The sequence below is a fragment of the Ptychodera flava genome, chromosome 1 (genome assembly GCF_041260155.1).
Source record: "Ptychodera flava strain L36383 chromosome 1, AS_Pfla_20210202, whole genome shotgun sequence".
Lineage (NCBI taxonomy): Eukaryota > Metazoa > Hemichordata > Enteropneusta > Ptychoderidae > Ptychodera > Ptychodera flava.
The window spans coordinates 57484134-57503446 of NC_091928.1; the positions used below are offsets into that span (position 1 = coordinate 57484134).

The 19313-nt window shown below is 39.5% G+C and overlaps 1 protein-coding gene across 1 annotated transcript in view; it reads right to left on the reverse strand.

Annotated features, from left to right (window-relative positions):
• Positions 1-736: 736 nt before the first annotated feature.
• LOC139141820 (DNA topoisomerase 3-beta-1-like) overlaps positions 737-19313 on the reverse strand; it is a 95466-nt gene continuing 76889 nt past the window's right edge. Inside the window, exon 17 of the mRNA XM_070711499.1 lies at positions 737-3674. The gene's annotated coding sequence lies outside the window, so the exon portion shown is untranslated. The remainder of the gene's footprint in view (positions 3675-19313) is intronic.

A 19313-nucleotide genomic window follows, 5' to 3' on the forward strand; every position in this document is an offset into this window, starting at 1 on the left:
GTTTCTGCTGGTGGATATTTACTTGTCCCGAGTCTGTCTGATAGCTCAGTAAAAAGCTTCGTGCTTTTCCGATTACTATATGTGTGTTTGTACTGTGTCTGTGTGTCGTCTGCTCCATGCACACTGTGTTGCTCGGTCGCGCACAGGATTGTAACATCTAAGTCGGTTGCTGTGACCAACTCTTTTGGGTTGGAAACGGCAGCCAACTGGTTTTGTGTGAGGCCTAGCTAGCAGCTAGGCGATGTTGCCGTGAGTGTGTGGGTGTTCGAATCCCGTTTCGGTTATAGTAAAATACCGGTATATTGCTAAGTGAAGTAAGTAAATTATTGCTGACTGGCCGAGTTAACCAAGCGCTGTGACTCTACAAACATGTGGCCAAAAATATCTTGATATACCGCTAAAAAGAGTTTGAACGCCAATCGCCATGCAACTTGATTAGATCTGTGGGAACTCAAGCAGCATGAGCTAGGGTAGCTCCACTTCTACTTAAACTATGAACTGAATAGAGGTGCTTGTCTTTTCCCATGCCCTCTACTAACTTAAGAGCGACTGAGAGTAAACTTCCATGTTAAATTAAATACCAAGTCTATGATATACTTATTTATTTGTTTTATGAAAGGCCCCCTAAGACAGGAAGTTTGCAATTTGGAGGATAGTTGAGACCATTCATTCTTGAGTAATCAAATATACCTACACAATATCATTTACACACAGAAAACATTGGGACAAGAAATGATCCTTTGCAAGGAGAATGCACTCTATTATGAACATTCCTTATTTGGAATATTTTTGTAGGAAATCAAACATTTGTCTTAAAACTCTGCTAACTATCATTTACCCAATCTCTCTTGAAAGCCCTAGAAGACTGCTGGCTGTGATTAGTGCTTCTGCAAAGCTGTACACTTGTAACAAATTGAACAAATTGTGAAGGAATTGAACAGATAGGAAAGAAACAGAAGAACTTCATAAGGAATTCAGACCTTTAATGCAAATTGCATGAAAAAAGTCACATAAGTTATAGTGGCAATGTCACTGTTCGCTCCCATATGCAGTTATCAAAACAAGCCAACAATTGTATGAAACATGGACATTCATACAGACAGACTGACATATATACAGACTGGCACAGAGTGATGACATTGGCCCTCAAGTGTGCCTTGGCCCATGGACAGTGATAAAGATATAACAAACAGCTGAATGTAATGATGAAATAGTTAAATATAGGCCTACAGGCACTAAGGGTGAATATGTTACAGCAATTTGATTAGTTTCTTTCCCTTTTCTACTTCTGTGATCATTTTTAAGACAATCAATCAGCAAGGCAGTTTATTTATTGACATCAGACAAATATGTTATCTTTTACAAGCACACAGCAACCTGTTCTTGATTTTTCGTTATAATATTTGACATAGATTGAAATACATAACATGCAACCAATGTTTACATTTGCCCATACACCAGATACATGGAGAGATTTCAACATACGATCATTAACTCAGAAACCCTACAGGGAAAAGTAAACCTTGTTTTCTTCCAGAACAACTGGTGCATCCACATCTGGAACAATTTACAAACTTAACCTTACGCAAGGATGATGACACAAGAGATAGAGTTAAGAAATTTAACCGTGGTGAACTTGACTATTCCTTTCAAATCCTTACCTAACTTGACATCTTAAACTAAAATACACTGCATGGTTAATTGCGCACAAAAATACATCAGGGGTGGACCATTTGATAAAGGGGGTGTCTGGAAGATTGATGAGGTACCGTACATTATCTTTTTCATCCAATCAATTGTACATTCTTTTTTCCCACTCTCCCACCTTTTCTTTTTGTCAAACCTTCTCTGGCTGATTTTTTTATTGACATTTGTTTGGAATTTTTTTCAAAATCTGCCAGGACCCCCTCCCCCAGGATATCAAATGGTCCACCCCTTTGTATTGACCATCTTTGCATGAGATATACAATGACCAGATGGCGGGAAGTGTGTCAACTATTTACAACCTTGATACTCTTAAACATTGAAAAAAATTTTTGAACATATTTGTTGGAAACTAAACCTGCTAAAATCACCTCAGCTATGTTTTCTTAAATGATATTTTTTAAAGCATTTCAATACCAAATACAGTTTACCATATCAAATGCATACTAAATCACCACATTATATACTCTTAGTTCCAGTAGGTATAAAATTACCCCAAAAAATCTTAAAAATACAAAATGAAAGATATCCCTGTAAAATTGACATAAAAGTTACCCAAAAATTCAAATTTCAGATTTCAACCTAATTGCAATATATTATATTAACTAACATAAACCCTAAGAGCCTGTTTAATAATATCAAAGCAATCAGACTGGTAAATTATGAGAAACCAATTTTTTTACCCAAAATGAGAATAATTGCCCCCCCCAATACAAAATTGCAGATTTCATCCTAATTTCAGTATATCTTATTAATATACTCCCTAGAAACCTGTGAACTAAATATCAAAGCTATCAGATAAGTAGTTTTAGGAGAAAAAAAATTTGACCAAAAAAGGCAAAAATTGCCCAAAAAATATAAAAATTGTCAGTTTCAACTAAACTTCAATACATTATATTGAGATAAATTTTAGATACCTGTATACCAAATATCAAATCTATCAGATCAGTAGTTTTTGGATAAGAAAATTTTTGACCAAAAATTGGGAAAATTGCCCAAATTTATGCACACATAATTTAGAATAGCTAAGGGAATCTACATACTAAGTTTCAACCCAATCTGACTAGTGCGTACTGAGTTTAGCCATTTGCAGGATTTTGCTTTTTTCACCTCATTTGCATATTTTTGGCACTGACATGTTCATTTGAACAAATTCACATCTCTACCCCCAAGTGCACCTGTACACCAAATACTAAGACAGCAGCTGTTGCGGTTTAGGAGTTTTTGATCTGGACGGACTAACAGACAAACAAACATACATCCATACATACATACATTCATACATACATATCGTACATACATACATACACACAGACGCCATTTTGCCACCTTATAAGAATACCTCCCATTAGCATATATACATATGCATATATGGGAGCTAAAAACAAAACCTCAGTGCAGAAAAAACATGTCCTTGATAATGACTGGTGAAATCTCTACATTTCAAGAATTCACCTGTCCATTGTTTTACAGTTACAGCAAAACCTTGCTGAAGATGAAAGTTATGCCTAACTATTCAATGTGGATGAGGAAATTTTGCATTCCGATAATTAAGCTAAACACAGTCTTTTCAGCAGTGTTCATCCTTTCAGCATTCATCTAATGTATACCGGTATTTTCTGTTCAGAACTAGTGTGCAGTTTACATGTAAGAAACCAAACTGCTTTTGTATAAAATCTAAATCTAACATATGTTGCAATCAATAAATAAGTCTTCAGTGCTCTGTATGGTTTAAGAAAGCACATCTGCCAACATTGAAATTTTCATGGTAACGGTGATTATCTAGAAGGACCTCTCCCTCTGCCTCGACCCCGACCACGACCTCTTCCACGACCTCTGCCCTTTCCCCTACTTGACCTCTGTGGAACATAGCTTTTGGCGTACTTCGTATCTATAAGTGGAGTAAAGAGAGGATCGCAGAACAAACAACCAGAGTGCTGTGTCTGTTCACCACCGAGGGGATTCTTGCTCTGAAAGATAAAAATAAAAATAAAATGAATTATGGAAAGTAGATGGCAAGGTCAAATTTCACAAATGTCTCATGCAATTCAGCAAAAATACAAAATTCAAGATATCTTCACAATATCCATATGTAAGTGTATAAGGTCCACCTAAGTTACTTGCCCACTAATTTTCAAAGCAATCAAAACAGTGGTTCTTGAGTTATTAATTTTTGACCATTTTCACATTTTGGAAGCTCATTTGCATAATTTTGGCAAGTAAACTTTATTTGAACAAAATCCCATCTATAGCCAAGGATGCATCCACACACCAAGTACCAAGCTGAAACGTGCAGCAGTTCACATGTTTTTGATGTTGACGGACATACTGTATGTACGCTCATATATACCCTACCGGACACGGGAAATGGGACCACTACGCGTGGGAATCACGAGTGTATTTTTAGGACAACGGTAACGTGTACGCGCATGTACACGTTCTGTATCCCTAGTGTGTTTTGTTGATTCACGTTCGTACGTGTACTTGTACACGAGGGTCAAAGTCCGCTTCGAATCGTGATTTGGATTGAGTATTGCGCCCTCACGAGTTCAGCCATGCTAAAGAATCGGTCGGTAAAAATGCATGTAGATAACAGTTGCGGCGAAGCTGCAGTTGATTGATTTACCTCTATGTAATTACATAAACGTTGTGATTTCCACCATTAAGAACAGAAACCATCGTGTTTCCCATTGATTTTTGGACAGCAGACTCTATGGTAACATCTAAGCTCAGTGACAATGAGAAGTATTCCGCGATCCTTAAACACACTACCGGCATGCACAATGTTGCAAACTCTTTGTACTATAAAGGTCGCGTTAGGATTTTCATCAGCCTATTTTTTACAGGCGTGACATAGTCAAACTCCGTGAATGCGCAATGTATCGAAAAATGCAACAACACCTAATCACGGTACTCCATATTAAAAATCGCCCGTGTGGCAAGTACATAAGATGCCGTGATTTATCTCAATAAAAGCATATATTTATTGCAGATAAAGGTAGGTTTGATTTCAAATTATTGGTTCAAATGGTTGGTAGATATACTGTGGAGAGCATGAATATTGTCTCCGGTCCGAAATCAAATGTAGCCTTGAAGGAATGCGTATTCATATTTGTGAAAGTAACGTTCGTCATATTTATTTTCGATAAAGCAATGGTAGCAGGCTGGTATTAGAATACAGAAAGTTGCTTTGTGTTTTTCTGTGTAAGTATATGCTACGTATAGTTACGATATAAATTTGTTTTGGTGAAAAGTCTGCTCCGCAAAATGAACATGAATGTACGGTACATTAAAACTGGATCAAATTTACAAAGAATTGTCATGAACTGTTGAACGTGCAGCATGGTGGAAGTTTGCCTCCGTAGAACATCTCCGTGAAACACGGATTACAATATATTCTACATATATTGAACTCAACCGATAGTGAAAAGAAGGTTTGTAGACAATGCATAAAACATTCTGTTATGCAAAGTCAAGAGTCAGGACGGACAAACTTCGCTAGCCAAAGGTGTCTCTTCGGGCAGGGGCCATTTTGGGAGACTGTTACGCCGACCTACCGGGGTATAACAAGGCGTACAGACCGGACGATGAGAACGGGCAAAACGGAATCGTCCCAAAGCATTTGAAAAATACAACCGGCATTCACGGTACGGTAGGCCCACAAGGACGCCAAATTCCCTTCTTAAATCCTTTTTAAATTGATGTTAAGAGACTGAAATACAGAAGCAACTCTGTTGGTTTGACAGTCGGCACACAGTTAGATAAGTCGATGTTTTACTGATGTACCGGTATACCTGTTTATGTGTATTGCATTTTCACGAACAGTAACTGACGTCACGAAGTTCATGGTCGTTACCAAAGAACTTTTGTTTTTTAGCAACTAGCATTAAGCAGTTTAGTGAGTCTATCAGCTCAATGACTTCATTAGCAAAAGTCTCAGAGGTGCAAAAAGTGATAAAGATTTCAGAGACATGGTCGTTCAGAGGCCTTACAAAAAAACCGTGGTCCCAGAATCGGCCCGTAAAATACACGTTGCACGGACTGACCTCGGGTTAATGAGCGTCGATGTCGGTCAGAGATTTTAACAGTGAGCTAGTCAATATTATCAACAATCATTTCCGTACAATTTTGAGGGTATTTTGTCACCGATTTGGTAAATCCACCCATTTCTTTCAGCGTATTTCTACACACAGACATACCGTAAATTAAAATGTAGCGTCGAATTCCGGTACAGTATTGAGTCGGTATCTCTACAAGCATAAAGACTATTAAAGGTAGTAAAAGTTCATGGTCGTTGCTATGGGAATAGAGTAATGAAACAATCTCTTCAACAGCTAGAGCAGTTTAGCAAGTTAATCATCAGTATGACATTGTCGAAAAAAGTCACAGAGGTACGAGAAATCAGAACGATTTCCGATACATACCGGTAGTTCAGAGATCTTACAAAAAGGTCCCGAGAACTTTCCGCAAATACACGTTTCATCGATTCACCATCGAGTACTTTGGCGTTAATGTCTGTCTAAGATTGAATTGGCTACAGTTATGTTTTTTCATTGAATTTGATAAATCCACTCACGATTTCAATATATATCCGGGTGAATACAGTTTCTACATGTACTGCAAAGAAAAGTAGTGTTGAAAGTACAGGTACACTTCTGCTATGATACGTCTTGAAGGGTGATGACTGATGTTACAACAATTCATGGTCGTTACCATGGTAATAGGCTAACAAAACAGTTGTCTCCAACTGAGACCAGTTTACGGAGTTCTCATCTGTATGACATTGTCGGAAATGCGAGAAATCTGAACGATTTCCGATACATGATCGTTGACAAGCCACATGAAAATGAGGTCCCGTGAGTTACCCCAAAATACACGTGTTCGGCCCGGACCGGTACAGATTCTCGAGTAATTTGGTGTTCTTCGTAGGTCCAAGATGCGAGTGACAACTATCGTATTTCACTCATATTTCAAGTGTTTATCTTCACCGATTTATAAATTCGCCCAATGGATTCGTTTCCGTGTGTTTCTAAAGGCAGTCTACCGTAAATTATGGAGCGTCCCAAAGTGTCATCGATAGTTCTACAAGCGGAGTCATAAAAGTTCAATGTGGTTGCCATGGATATAGGCTAACGAAACGTTTCTCTTCAAGAGCTATTACACAGCACTTTACCGAGTTTATCATCCGTATGACATTGTCGGAAATGCGAGAAATGTGAACAATATCCGATACATGATCGTTGATAAGCCTCATGACAATGAGGTCCCGTGAGTTACCCGATGTTCCGGCGTACCACAGACCCTCGATTAATTAAGCGTCGATGTTGTGTCAAGATGCAAGTGGCAGGTGGTTAATTTTATAAACCATCGTTTCACTCAACTTTCAACTGTTTTGTCACCGTGTTTATAATTTGCGAAGTTATTGCCGTGTATTTCTACTGTCATGCAAACATACCGTAAATTACACGTTGCGCCCTTTTAAGGTTCCAAGACAAGAAATGTGACCTTTTTAATCTAACAATTCTCTAACAGTTAATAAACTCAGAACCCCTGTAAAGTATACATTTTCTGAAAGCCTACATATATGGGAACATTTTGGTAACCACAGTGTCACCATTGTTTACATAGCTATCACGTGACAAGATAATTTGCATAACCTTTCAAAAGTCGGTTTTCCCTATGTTTTGTCTCAATACTTCAAAATATCTGACTCAAACTTTCTGGAATGCAAGCTGTCACAATGCTCTTTCAAAGTGTGTCTCAGATTTTTTATATCTTGTTTAGTTTTTTGAAGCATAATTTTAAAGAAATCAACTATGGTAAAATTCACTGCTCTTGAAGTTTTTCTGGCATAAAAACTGTTTAAGAAGGTTTAAAAAAATTCTGAGACACACTTTTGAAGACCTGTAGGATAGCTTGCACTCACATGAATTTCAGCCACATATCTCAAAGCATTAAAACAAAACATAGGGAAAACCGATTTTTGAAAGGTTATGCAAATTACCTGTCACGTGATAGTTATGTAAACAATGGTGACACTATGGTAACCAAAATGTTCCCCTATATCTAGGCTTTCCGAAAATATACAATTTACAGGGGTTCTGAGCTTATTAAACACTAGAGAATTGTTAGTTTAAAATGGTCAATTTCTTGTCTTGGAACCTTAATCCCAGTACAGTATTTCACCTTCTAGCATATTGACTGTGTCAAAACAATTCATGGTCGTTACCATGGGAAGAGGCTAGTGAAACAGTTCTCTCCAAGACCTATCATAGAGTACCAGTAGAGTAGTTTACTGTGTTTATCACCTGTATAACATTGTTGGAAATGCGAGAAATACGTGCGAAAAATCTGAACGATTTCCGGTACATGATCGTTGAGAAGCCTCAGAAAAATGGGGTCCCGAGAGCTGCCCCAAAATACACGATGTTCCTATCGGTAGAGACCCTCGCTTAATTAAGCGTCGATGTCGGTCAAAGATGAATGGCATGCGGTCAATTTTATCAACCATTTTTTCACACTCATTTCAACTGCAAATTCGTCGCCGTTTTTATAAATACGCCCATTTGTTTCCGTCACTGTCCCTCCACACAAGGAGGCACCGAATTTCCATGTCTTTCTACACGCAAACATACAGATTACACGTTGCGCCCTTTTTATCCCAGTACAGTATTTCACCTTCAAGCGCATTGACTGTGTCACAACAATTTCATAGTCGTTATCATGGGAAGAGGCTAATGAAACAATTCTCTCCAAGACCTATCACAGAGTAGAGCAATTTACTGTGTTTTCATCCGTATGACTGTTTGAAATACGAGAAATGTGAACGATTTCTGATACGTAATCGTTGACAAGCCTCACTAAAATGACAGGTCCCGTGAGCTCCCCCAAATTACACGATGTTCGTACCGGTACAGATTCTCGAGTAATTTGGTGTTGATGTCGGTCCAAGATGTCAAATTCAATACATAACTGTCCTATTTCGCCCACATTTCAAGTGTTTTTCTGTACTGTTTTTATAAATTCGCCCAATAGATTTGTTTCCATGTAATTCTAAACGCAGATATACCGTAAATTATGGAACGTCAAATTCCGGTACCGTATTATTCTACGCGCGGAAAGACTATTAAAGGTCACAAAAGTTCCAGGTGGTTGCTATAGATATAGGCTAACGAAACATTTCACTCCAAGAGCTATCATAGAGCAGTTTACCGAGTTTATCATCTGTATGACATTGTCGAAAAAAGTCGCAGACGTGTGAGAAATGTGAACGATTTCCGATACATGATCGCTTACAAGGCTCACCGTGAAAATGAGGTCCTGTGAGCTATCCCAAAATACACGATGGTATAGTACCGATATACCGGTAGACCCTCGAGTAATTTGTTTTCGATGTCGGTCGAAGGTGTACCGGTAAATGACAAACCGTCGATTTTAACAACCTTAGTATTTCACTCAAATTCAAGTGCGTTTTTTCACCGATTTATCGATTTTGTTGCCCTAAATTTCCACACGAACATCCAGTACAGTATTACGCCTTCAAGCGCAATGAATGAGGTCACAAAAGTTCATGGTCGTTGACAAGCCTTACGAAAATGGGGTCCCGAGAGCTACCCCGATATACATGATGTTAGTATCGGTACAGATCCTCCAAAATTAAGCGTCGATGTCGGTCATAGATGGATGGCAAGCGGTCTATTTTATCGACCATCGTTTCAATCTAATTTCAACTGTTTCGCCACCGATTTCATGAATACGCCCATTTGTTTCCTTGTAATCATACACGCGAAACATACCGTAAATTACACGTTGCGCTGTATTATCCCCATACACAGTATGATACAGTATTACGTCTTCAATAGTGATGACTGATGTCACAACAGTTCATGGTGGTTGCCATTGATATAGGCTATTGAAACAGTTCTCTGCAACAGCTATTTTAGAGCAGTTTACCGAGTTTATCATCTGTATGACATTGTCGGGAAATGTCAAACCGGCGAGGCAATGCATTTCTAGGAGATTTTTGGGCAATTGTTCAGAGGCCTTGCAAAAAGTAGGTATACAGTAGCTGTCGTTGTAAAATTGTGGTAAGCTTACACTGCTTGAAAACAGTGAGCAACCAAGCACAATCATTGCAGCCAAATTCAAGTACTGATCATTTTATTCCGAAGTAAAATGGACGCATGTGTCATCATCAAGTGCGATCCATTGTTATTTTGCGTGCACTGGAATGATGACTTCATATTTACTTGATCGCCCAGAGCTTCTCAAATTTATCGAAAACGCCAATTAAAAAGTAGTATGGGTCAAGTTATTGTTCAAACACCTAGCCTCCTAATGATCTAATATTTCTTTAATCATCAACTGAAACATTAATTCTTTGGTAATATTAACCCCGATGGTGTTTCTTGAATGCGCAGCGGATGCCGAACTTGACTTAGGATGTTTGGCGCTTTATAACAGTTTGTTATATCCTGTACATAGATTATTATTAGATAGGTACTGGTAGATTTACTCAAGAATGGTGTCAGTCGGTAGAAGCACAATGTTGGCAGTGCCGCAGCGCAAAATGAATATCAATCAGCGGCATCTTTCTATTAAAGTTCTAATTCTGATTGGCGTAAAACCGTTCATTTAATGAACACGACCGTCGACAGAGCACAGACGACTGTGAGACTCTGCATTGGATATCGTTGACCAGTTTACGATCAACTCCAGTGGGCAAATTTTCGATCAACGTCATTCTCTTACCGTGAGGGCAGCGGGCACATCTTCCTCCTGACGGTAAGTATTATGAGTCATTGATTTGAGACTGAACAAAGCTCTACATATTCTGACTTCCGTAATATTGTTTATGGATATCAGCGACAACACTACAACTCTACAACACTTTTAACAGTTTTGAATATTGAGGCTGATACAGTGGAGATGCAAATCAATTAAACATGACTTCAATGTATGTGTTCGGTCAGTGGAATTTATGTTTATTGTTGGACATCCTGTGGTAATAACCCTTGCCATCAGTTTTAAGTTCGAAACTGAGACTAGTTACTGGACTAAACCTCAATGGAACGTAGGCGTAACCTAAATGAAACATTGGAGGCAAAGCTTTTACACTCGACTCGCATTCTATATATAACCTCCCCACCACCGCTATAGATAACAAAACTGGCCGAGAACGTGGCAATCTTTAGATGAAACGTTTATAGCCAAGCTGTGTTTGACTACTCGAATGACGCCAACTAATAGTAAAATGCACTGGAATAGAAACAAAGGATTTTAGGTCGTTGATCCAGTTACATAATGTTTACACTAAGTAATTGTCGTACGGTACGTGTAGAGAGGTTTAGTTACACGCATTTAGGCGTACGACGGTAGACTTGGTTCAAGTCTTTGATTTGTGAATGTTTGAGTGGAGTGGACGCAATGATTTGTATTCTGCTTTCATGTGAAACGCGCTCGTGAGTGGACGCGATGAGTAGGGTGAACGCGATGAGTGGACTGAACGCTTACAGCGGATTTTCACCCGGCAGAAACTAACTCACTGCTGCGCAGACTCAAACGTGACGCATTCAATCGCTGGGGCCGAAAACCTGGCGTGAGCTGCCAAAGTCCGGATAGGTTTGTAAGAAATAGGAGAGACACAAGAGAAACTATTATAAATGATTTTATTTTTTTTAAATTCACCGACTTGAACCAAGTCTAGTACGACGGCAGCGCAGTTACATACGTGTATCCGTACGTGGCTAAATGTGTCAATGTTTTGTTCAGGTGCGTTCCCGATGTTTGCTGTTATTCTCGGAAACATTCGAACTTTGCGTAATTTGTACATGAAATTGACTTCTTTGGCCGATTTTCTTTGGTACAGAAACCGCGAACTTCAGTGAAATCTTTGCGGAGGCGTTAGGTAAAAAGAAGAATGAGACTATATTTCATGTCAGGAAATCGTAGCGAGTGTGTAAGGCTGATAACAAAGACGTTTGCTTATGTACATTAACATTTTACGAGGTTGTTCGCCTAAATTAATGAAAATTTAAAAAAAAATATCACATGTAATTCTTGACTACCCATATCATTTTGCCATCCTTACGGTACAGTGCACGTACACGTCGTCTGGTTATCACGTGACAGAGATCTAAAGACGCCACGTTTACGCTGGAGTGAGAATGTTTTGTACTATACACGCTGAGACAGAGGTTGACAAGTACCGTAATTACCCGTAAGTCTGACGGCGCGCAGTAGCGAATGCGTATCCGGTCTTACGAGTGACTTTTAGTTGTGCGTTCCAGATTAAATTCCTGCCATTTTTCCTCAGAAAAAAATGTGAAATTCTTGTAATTTTTAAGAAAAAAACCATCTGCCCTCGAATTAAATCGATCGTCTATGAGATTGAAATAAATCTTGTTGAGGCGTATGATAAAGTGGAATGGGACTAAGCTTATATTATTTCGTTTATTCTATCGGTGCAAACTCTACGAAATTTTCTGATATAAAAGATGGGTGCACATTTACAATGATACTTAACGAGGTGCTCGTCAACATTCGCGGAAAACATCTGTAGAACATAAAAAATACCACATGACTACATGCATGTGCAACTGTCGTTTGCTGCATGCTGTTCCGATACACAAGTGAAAAAGACGCCAGCATATAAACGAAACGTAATCTCTGATAATGTGCATGCAATCTTGACTAGAAGGTGTACTTCAAACCACTGATACCTTTCAGTGCTTTATTGATTGCTTATCTCTGGAATGTGGCAGGGGTCGGGGTTTACTGTTAGCCAAGCTTAGTATCATTACTGTTGTAGTGGAACGGCGGTATTAAAGTCAACGTACGGTCTATATGGTGCAATAAATAACCTATTTTTATCGGGTGGCAGAATTTCTAATTTGCTCCAAAATACATGAAGAAAACAAAACTAAATTGGCTTCGATGGAGTACAGCTTTAGATGTGTCATTTTTTTCTTTCCTCTCAATGAAAACTAGAATACTGATGTTCAAATTGTAGTAAGACGGACAACGTGTTTGTCTAGTGTTATGTAAGAATGTTGACAAACTAACCCGATTACGTCATTGTCAAATGGCCCTTTTACAAGTGAGCGGATACCCTCACTTTCCTCGCCAGAAAGGACACAAAGTCTGTCGCCGGTAAAATGTGACCTGAAAGATTATCTGTTGAAAATACATTTCCAAGAAATATTTCACCTGCACTTGGGTCATGGCCAATAATAACGGCAACAAGTTTGGTGTTTTCAATTAAAAATGCTGAAAAATTTAATCATGACAACTTACGCCCTCTCTTTGCTACCTCAATGGGTTAACATAGCTGTAAATCAAATCCCCCGATTCCGTTTGCCCAGATATTGAAATTCATGTGGGTCACAAACCTACTTAAGCCAGATGTGTGTTTCCGTTAACCCGACAGATCAATGGAAAACCCGCCAACCCTAGAAGTTTTTTACGAATTTTCAAAAAAACAAAACAAAATCGAGTATACTCTCTAAATCATATCGTATTGAGTTGGGTTTCAGCCATGAAAGTTACAGTAACAATAAATTTCTTAAATATAATTTACGGATGTGTTTTTTACCCTTTCCACAATAAATCGTTTGATTTGCTACGACTTCTGAAGGTATGACCATCGACTCATTTTCACAGTGGGCACGCCTACAGTGGACTCGCCCCTCGAAGATTGTTCGTTGCGTTGCACGCACGATGACGTATTCAGTGGCTTGGCCCATCAGTACTGGGTAGGCAGCCGGCACACCGATCTACTTCCAGAGTGCATGCTGCATTTTTAACATTCTCATTTTATATTTTTAATACAGAGTAAACAGCATTTCCGGGATGGTCAGAGCAAGCATACACACGAAGATAGAGGTGATAAAGATGTGGAAAGCTGGTCAATGCAATAATATATTTTGTTGACTTGCGTTTTCCTGTGAAGAATATCACGACATAATTGCATTGTGCGTGCCACCGTGCCACGTGTTTGATGAAACGGCGGCAAGACTGAATAGTATGTTCGATGCATTTTCCAGACGTAATTACGTTCGACACCCATCACGTCTTTTTATGCAAATATCTGCATCGTCACATGCCGATCGGAACCATGAGTTGCATGTCTCCACGTAAACGTCCTTGAACCCTAGTTCATGACCCTTGTTTGATACGTTGAGTTATTGAGTGATGATTAAGAGATTAATGTCTAAAAATTTACAAATAATGAATGACGAGTCTTGTGATTTATAGCTATTTCATATTGAAGGATCGTCTGTTGCCGAGACAGTGGAGTCAGACCGCTGCCAAAGGGGGACAGTATGCAATATAGCATGTTACATATGGTTCTAGTAAAGCAGCGTTGGTTTCCATAGCTACCATGTGAAATCCGGCCATTTCCCATTCTGTCTCTGCGGATAACTTGCCAGCTGCCGACTAGTCATAATGAGTGGAAGATGTCCTAATATGATTTTGGTGTTCAAAATACGTCTTGCCAGAGAGACAACTGAACCTTATTGTTTTTTCGTAATTATCACACGAGGTCTATTGCTACGGTGAACATTTTTAACGACTCACTTTAGCCAGCTGACCCGACGGGAAAATTGCGCCGCGTCCGTCGTGTTTAACATTGGCAATACGACTAGCTTGAATTGGTGCTATTTCGTTCGACGTTATCTACGCAGTTTTTCATATTGGCATTTAATATTTAAAAAATATTTACAAAAAATGGTAATGGCGAGCTCCAGACCATTTCATTTCGGGCATTACATTTCCACACAATACTTGTTTCCCGATACTGATTGACTACAGTACGTTACCATCGAACGGTAGATTTACGTCCTAGAAGTTTATCGATCTTTTTACAAGCGCTGATCAAATTGAAAGAGTTAAAGTCTTAGTTAGTTAGATTTTTTTAGTGTTAGAACATTACTATTTATGAGGCGTTCACGGTTTGGAGCCGGTGCAGCACAGTGAACATGACAGAAAGAGCCAGCTACGGCCCTCGGACTTCAATTATTTTAGCTCGTATAGACACTATATACTTACCGGCAAATGGTTGCAGAGTCTTTTGCAAAAAAACTGTTCTTCAACACCACGTTTCTTGCGATCGGTGATGTCACGTTTATTCTTATGTGTGTTATAAATAAATGCGAATTGTAAAAATATCCGAAATATGTTACCTGCCTGTCACAGTCTTACTTTTTATTCAAAGGGCTGACATAATGTGTTGTGCCAGCATGGTCCCAGTTAGGTGTAAAACTGGGACAGCTGTAAATTTTAGGTTTGGGACAACTAGGAATCAGTCCCAGTGAGCGGTCCGACCTACCCTTACATACCGTCGGTTACCCAAAAGGATTGCGTGATGGGACAAATAAACGCAACGAAGGGGAAGAAAATAGTGTTTACATGCACAATCCCAGTGCGTGAGACTGTGGTACTGGGGAAAAGGGCGATAGCTCAAGACTGAATTGATTCCTTGTAATTCATCGCAACATACAGATACAAATTTATCCCAAATCAAGTTCAAGCCGTCTTTGAAACCATGTCGTAGATTTCGATACGTAATTGTTAATGATTCTTTGTGATGGCAATGTGAATGTACACTGTGACATATCGTCTGTTCAATTCAAATCTGAATTGACTTATCGTCTTGTATCGATGTCTGATACAAAAAGTCAGAATGTCAGGTTTTGAGCTGACGAACAGAGTTGAATGATGCGACTCTTTGTTTTCAAATTTAGAACGCCTGACTTGGCCTTCCTTTTGTTGAAAAGTATTGCGTCATACAGTACTGGGTAACAGCTGAAATATTACTAAAATGGCAAACTATCAGCTACACCGCGTGCCATTATTTTCCTTTTGTCTTATCGGTCGCAGATTACCTACCGCCCACGATATCTCTGCCGAGATTATGTATTCTTCGTGGTATGGTGCGCATGCGCAATCTTCAACGCACTGCTGATCGAGCGATCTCCAGCTTGGCCAGTACGGCCAGCCCTGCGTACAGGTCTGTGTGTTCCCGGCGTTATACGGCCTGTGGTGGAGGCCGTATAACGCCGGGAACACACAGACCTGTACGCAGGGCTACAGTACGGCAAACACATCCGACACACCAACTGAAAGCCGGCGCTCGCGCTACTATTACCGTCGCAAACGCAAGCGAGAGTCACGAAAGCGAACCAGAAAAAGACGTGCGCAACTCGATTTACATGTAAAACAATCCGACCTTGGCTCACACTGCAACAACAATGAAGAACGTAGTGAAGAGTCAGATTTGGTCGAGGGCACAGTAGTTAACGAAAACGTGGCTATTCAACAACAATATAAGTATTTGACCTTAAAACGCTACTTTTCGTTCCTACTTGGTTGTGCTGATTGTATGCACGAGTCCTAAATTAGTCCGATCAAGATGAAACATCTATAGTTGCGATAATTAATTTTATCTTTCTTGCTACATGCTCAGTGTTAATATCGTGTTCTTTTATATTTTGAAACTCGAAGTTTCATCTTTCTATCCCGTTAGTAGCCTTTTTGTGTCTACTCAGGTACGATTACACAAACATTGAGCTACACCGTATGATACACAGCAATACCTATCTATATCAAGGAATTCCAAGGGTGCTTGAGTTCATTCACACATTAATTTGGAATGCAGATTCAGAAGAGTAAGTTCGCCGATTTTTAATTTTCACAACCACATGGAAATAATGTTTTAATTTCTTGCCTTCTATTTCTCTAAATATACCACAAGAATTAAATTACGTAAAAGCATACGTGGATTGCGAGAGTTCATAAATGATTTCAGTGAAAACTTGTCTTGGAACTTGTCAATTAAGCTCACTCGCAGACTCAAATCGACCTTTAACCCGAGCCGTAAAGCAAACAGGAACTTCAGGACGTGCCAAAACTTACAATTTTCGCTGTATGAAATTTATTTCATGCTCGGTAAACATATACTCAGAAAAGATCAGAATCGATTTTGTACTTATGCTCTGCGTAATTTCATGGTCACTGCGTATACGACGACGGCCCATCAATGACTGACCAGACAACGAACGATCCGGTCTGCATTATTTGAACTTACGATGAATAAGAGTTGGCAATAAATTCAGTCATCCAAAGTTAGGTTAAAAAACACGCGGAAAAATCGACGAAATAGTTATGTGTGCGCTGGTATTGCAAGTCGAGCAGCGTGACTCCACCTTATGGTTGATAATCTTCGTACACGCCTTTGATGATAGCCTGCACTGTTCTACACTATATACGGTGAGGGTATTAGTAAAATAAAATCGGAAAGACACACAACAACAAGAGCACATATAAAATGAATTTTGAAAAATAAGTCCAGTCAATCTTCCCGTCGTAAGGAAGGGTGTCAAATCTGCAGCACGGTGCAAAAGCTAGGAAAACACATTTTTACGACTGACATTCTTATGTTGTCAAGACTTACATTTGTTCGTCTCACCTTGAGCACAGAGGGACTGTGCCTTGAGGTAGGAAAACTAGCAACTGACGTCCATTTAATTCGCACAGATGTCAGGGCTAACATGATCGTGACATTCACTTCTCACAAAGACATGCATGAATTGCCGATCGCGAGACAGGAAGTGAATGACTTGGGTCAAGTTGAGAACAAAAAAGAGAGAATGCCCGACCCGACAACAGCACACAGATCTCGATTAGGTAGCCAATTTTACACAAGTTTTGACATTTCACCTTGACCGTGAACTCTGGTAACTAGATTGTAACCGTGAAGACAACAGTATACAGATAATACATGTATGCTAGTTAAACGTTTGTCAAATGGATTAAACTGTGAATTACTCTGCTGTGTTTGTTGTGTAAATACCACCAACTGCTGGCACCAAGCATAGACTTTAAAAACGGAGCACCAAGCAATAGCCGGTTCGGTGTATAATTTATACTATTTTCACACGATCTTCAATCCCAAAAATGTTCTAAATGCACAAAATTGAGGCTACATATTTCAACTTAGTACTGGTATAATGAACTAGGAGAAAATTGTGCGTGAGCCGGACTTCGTGGCTATAAGGTGTGACGCATCGGTTGTTTACAGAGGTCGGCGATTTTCCGAGTTCCGTTTTTGGCAGTATAATCCGAGACACAGTTGTTTGCCCAGTATATATCAAGCCTTTGATTGCTGTAAACAGATAACCGAGGCCGATTGCAGATTTGTACTTAAACACTTTTGTGACCGAGTCGATAAAAAAGTACCTCATGCCGGGTTTGTTACCTCCTCTTCTATGTGAAAAATGTGGATTGAAAATACATGTCAATAAACCTGAGTCGCTACCTGAAATAGCCGATATATTTCGATGACTTCATTATTCTACTTTTGTATGCTAGTATCAAACAAAAACTTGAAGTTGAAATGGCAGAGATACTATGAGGTTGAATCGCCGAAATAAACATCAAATATCGGCAATTCTCGAGTCTATATCGAAGTTAGACTTGAATCTGAATGTCGGTTCTGGTTTCTATGTTCTACGATATCCGATATCTGCGATTTCTAGAGTCCATTTTAGTTAAATTTCGAGCGGACATACAGGGGTGAAGTCGCGGATATGTACGGGATTGTATCGCCAATTTCTCACATCTAAAGTAGACTTTGAGTCGGGAAGTCCGGGTTTTGGATGACGTACAGAGGGAGATTAATTGTCGATATATATCGGATTTTACCGGACATTTCCCAAGTCTACATTTATCCAGTATCGTAGTTAGGTTAGACTTCAAACTGAACAAGGTTCGTAGAACATGGTAGGAACAGTCTTTTCCGGGATTGAACACGGGCTCACTTTGACATTTATACCAGTTTTTTATTGAACAGCTTAAAACATGTCTTGAACCCACAAGTAAACATTGCGCTTTCTGGACACTTCTAGCAGCGCATAGATAGCGAATTCGAAAGCATTGATTTACGCTACTAGCACACTGCACTGCTTGGCAAAAGTGTAGTTAGGCTTGCCCGCTACCAGCGGCAGACGCCCGACTTCAATTAAAAACAATATAAGAAACGATCAATGCCGAAAATTTGTAACGATATTTCAAGAAAAAAAAAACACATGGTCATTATCGCACAGTGTGTACGCTGCAGTTTCTAATTTCCATCCTTTAGGCGTACACGACCATTGGAATCTGATATCACATTCTCTCACTCTGAAAATCTTTCACTAAACTACTTCAGCATCGACTTCCTAAGATAATGTTGTGCAAAACAAGGCTATAGACGATACTAATACCCATATCCTATCATACAACAATTGCCTCCGCTCCAACCCGTGCCAACCGTGATGGCTAAAATACGCATACTATGGTCGATGGGGGCGCCAAACCGGAACTGATAACATGTCCGGGTTCCTCAAAACACACGCATATATCGTGTAGGGGTCAATGTTAACGTTCCGCGTGATCGTGTAGGTTTCTGAATACGCGCGTTATGTAACTCCCGATCACTTCGAATACGCTTAAAACACAGATTAAAACATCGAGGGAATCACGCGTGAGTGGTCCTATTCCCGTGTCCGGTAGGGTACATACATATACCCTACCGGAATCGGGAAACTTAACCTTCACTCGCGGCAGTC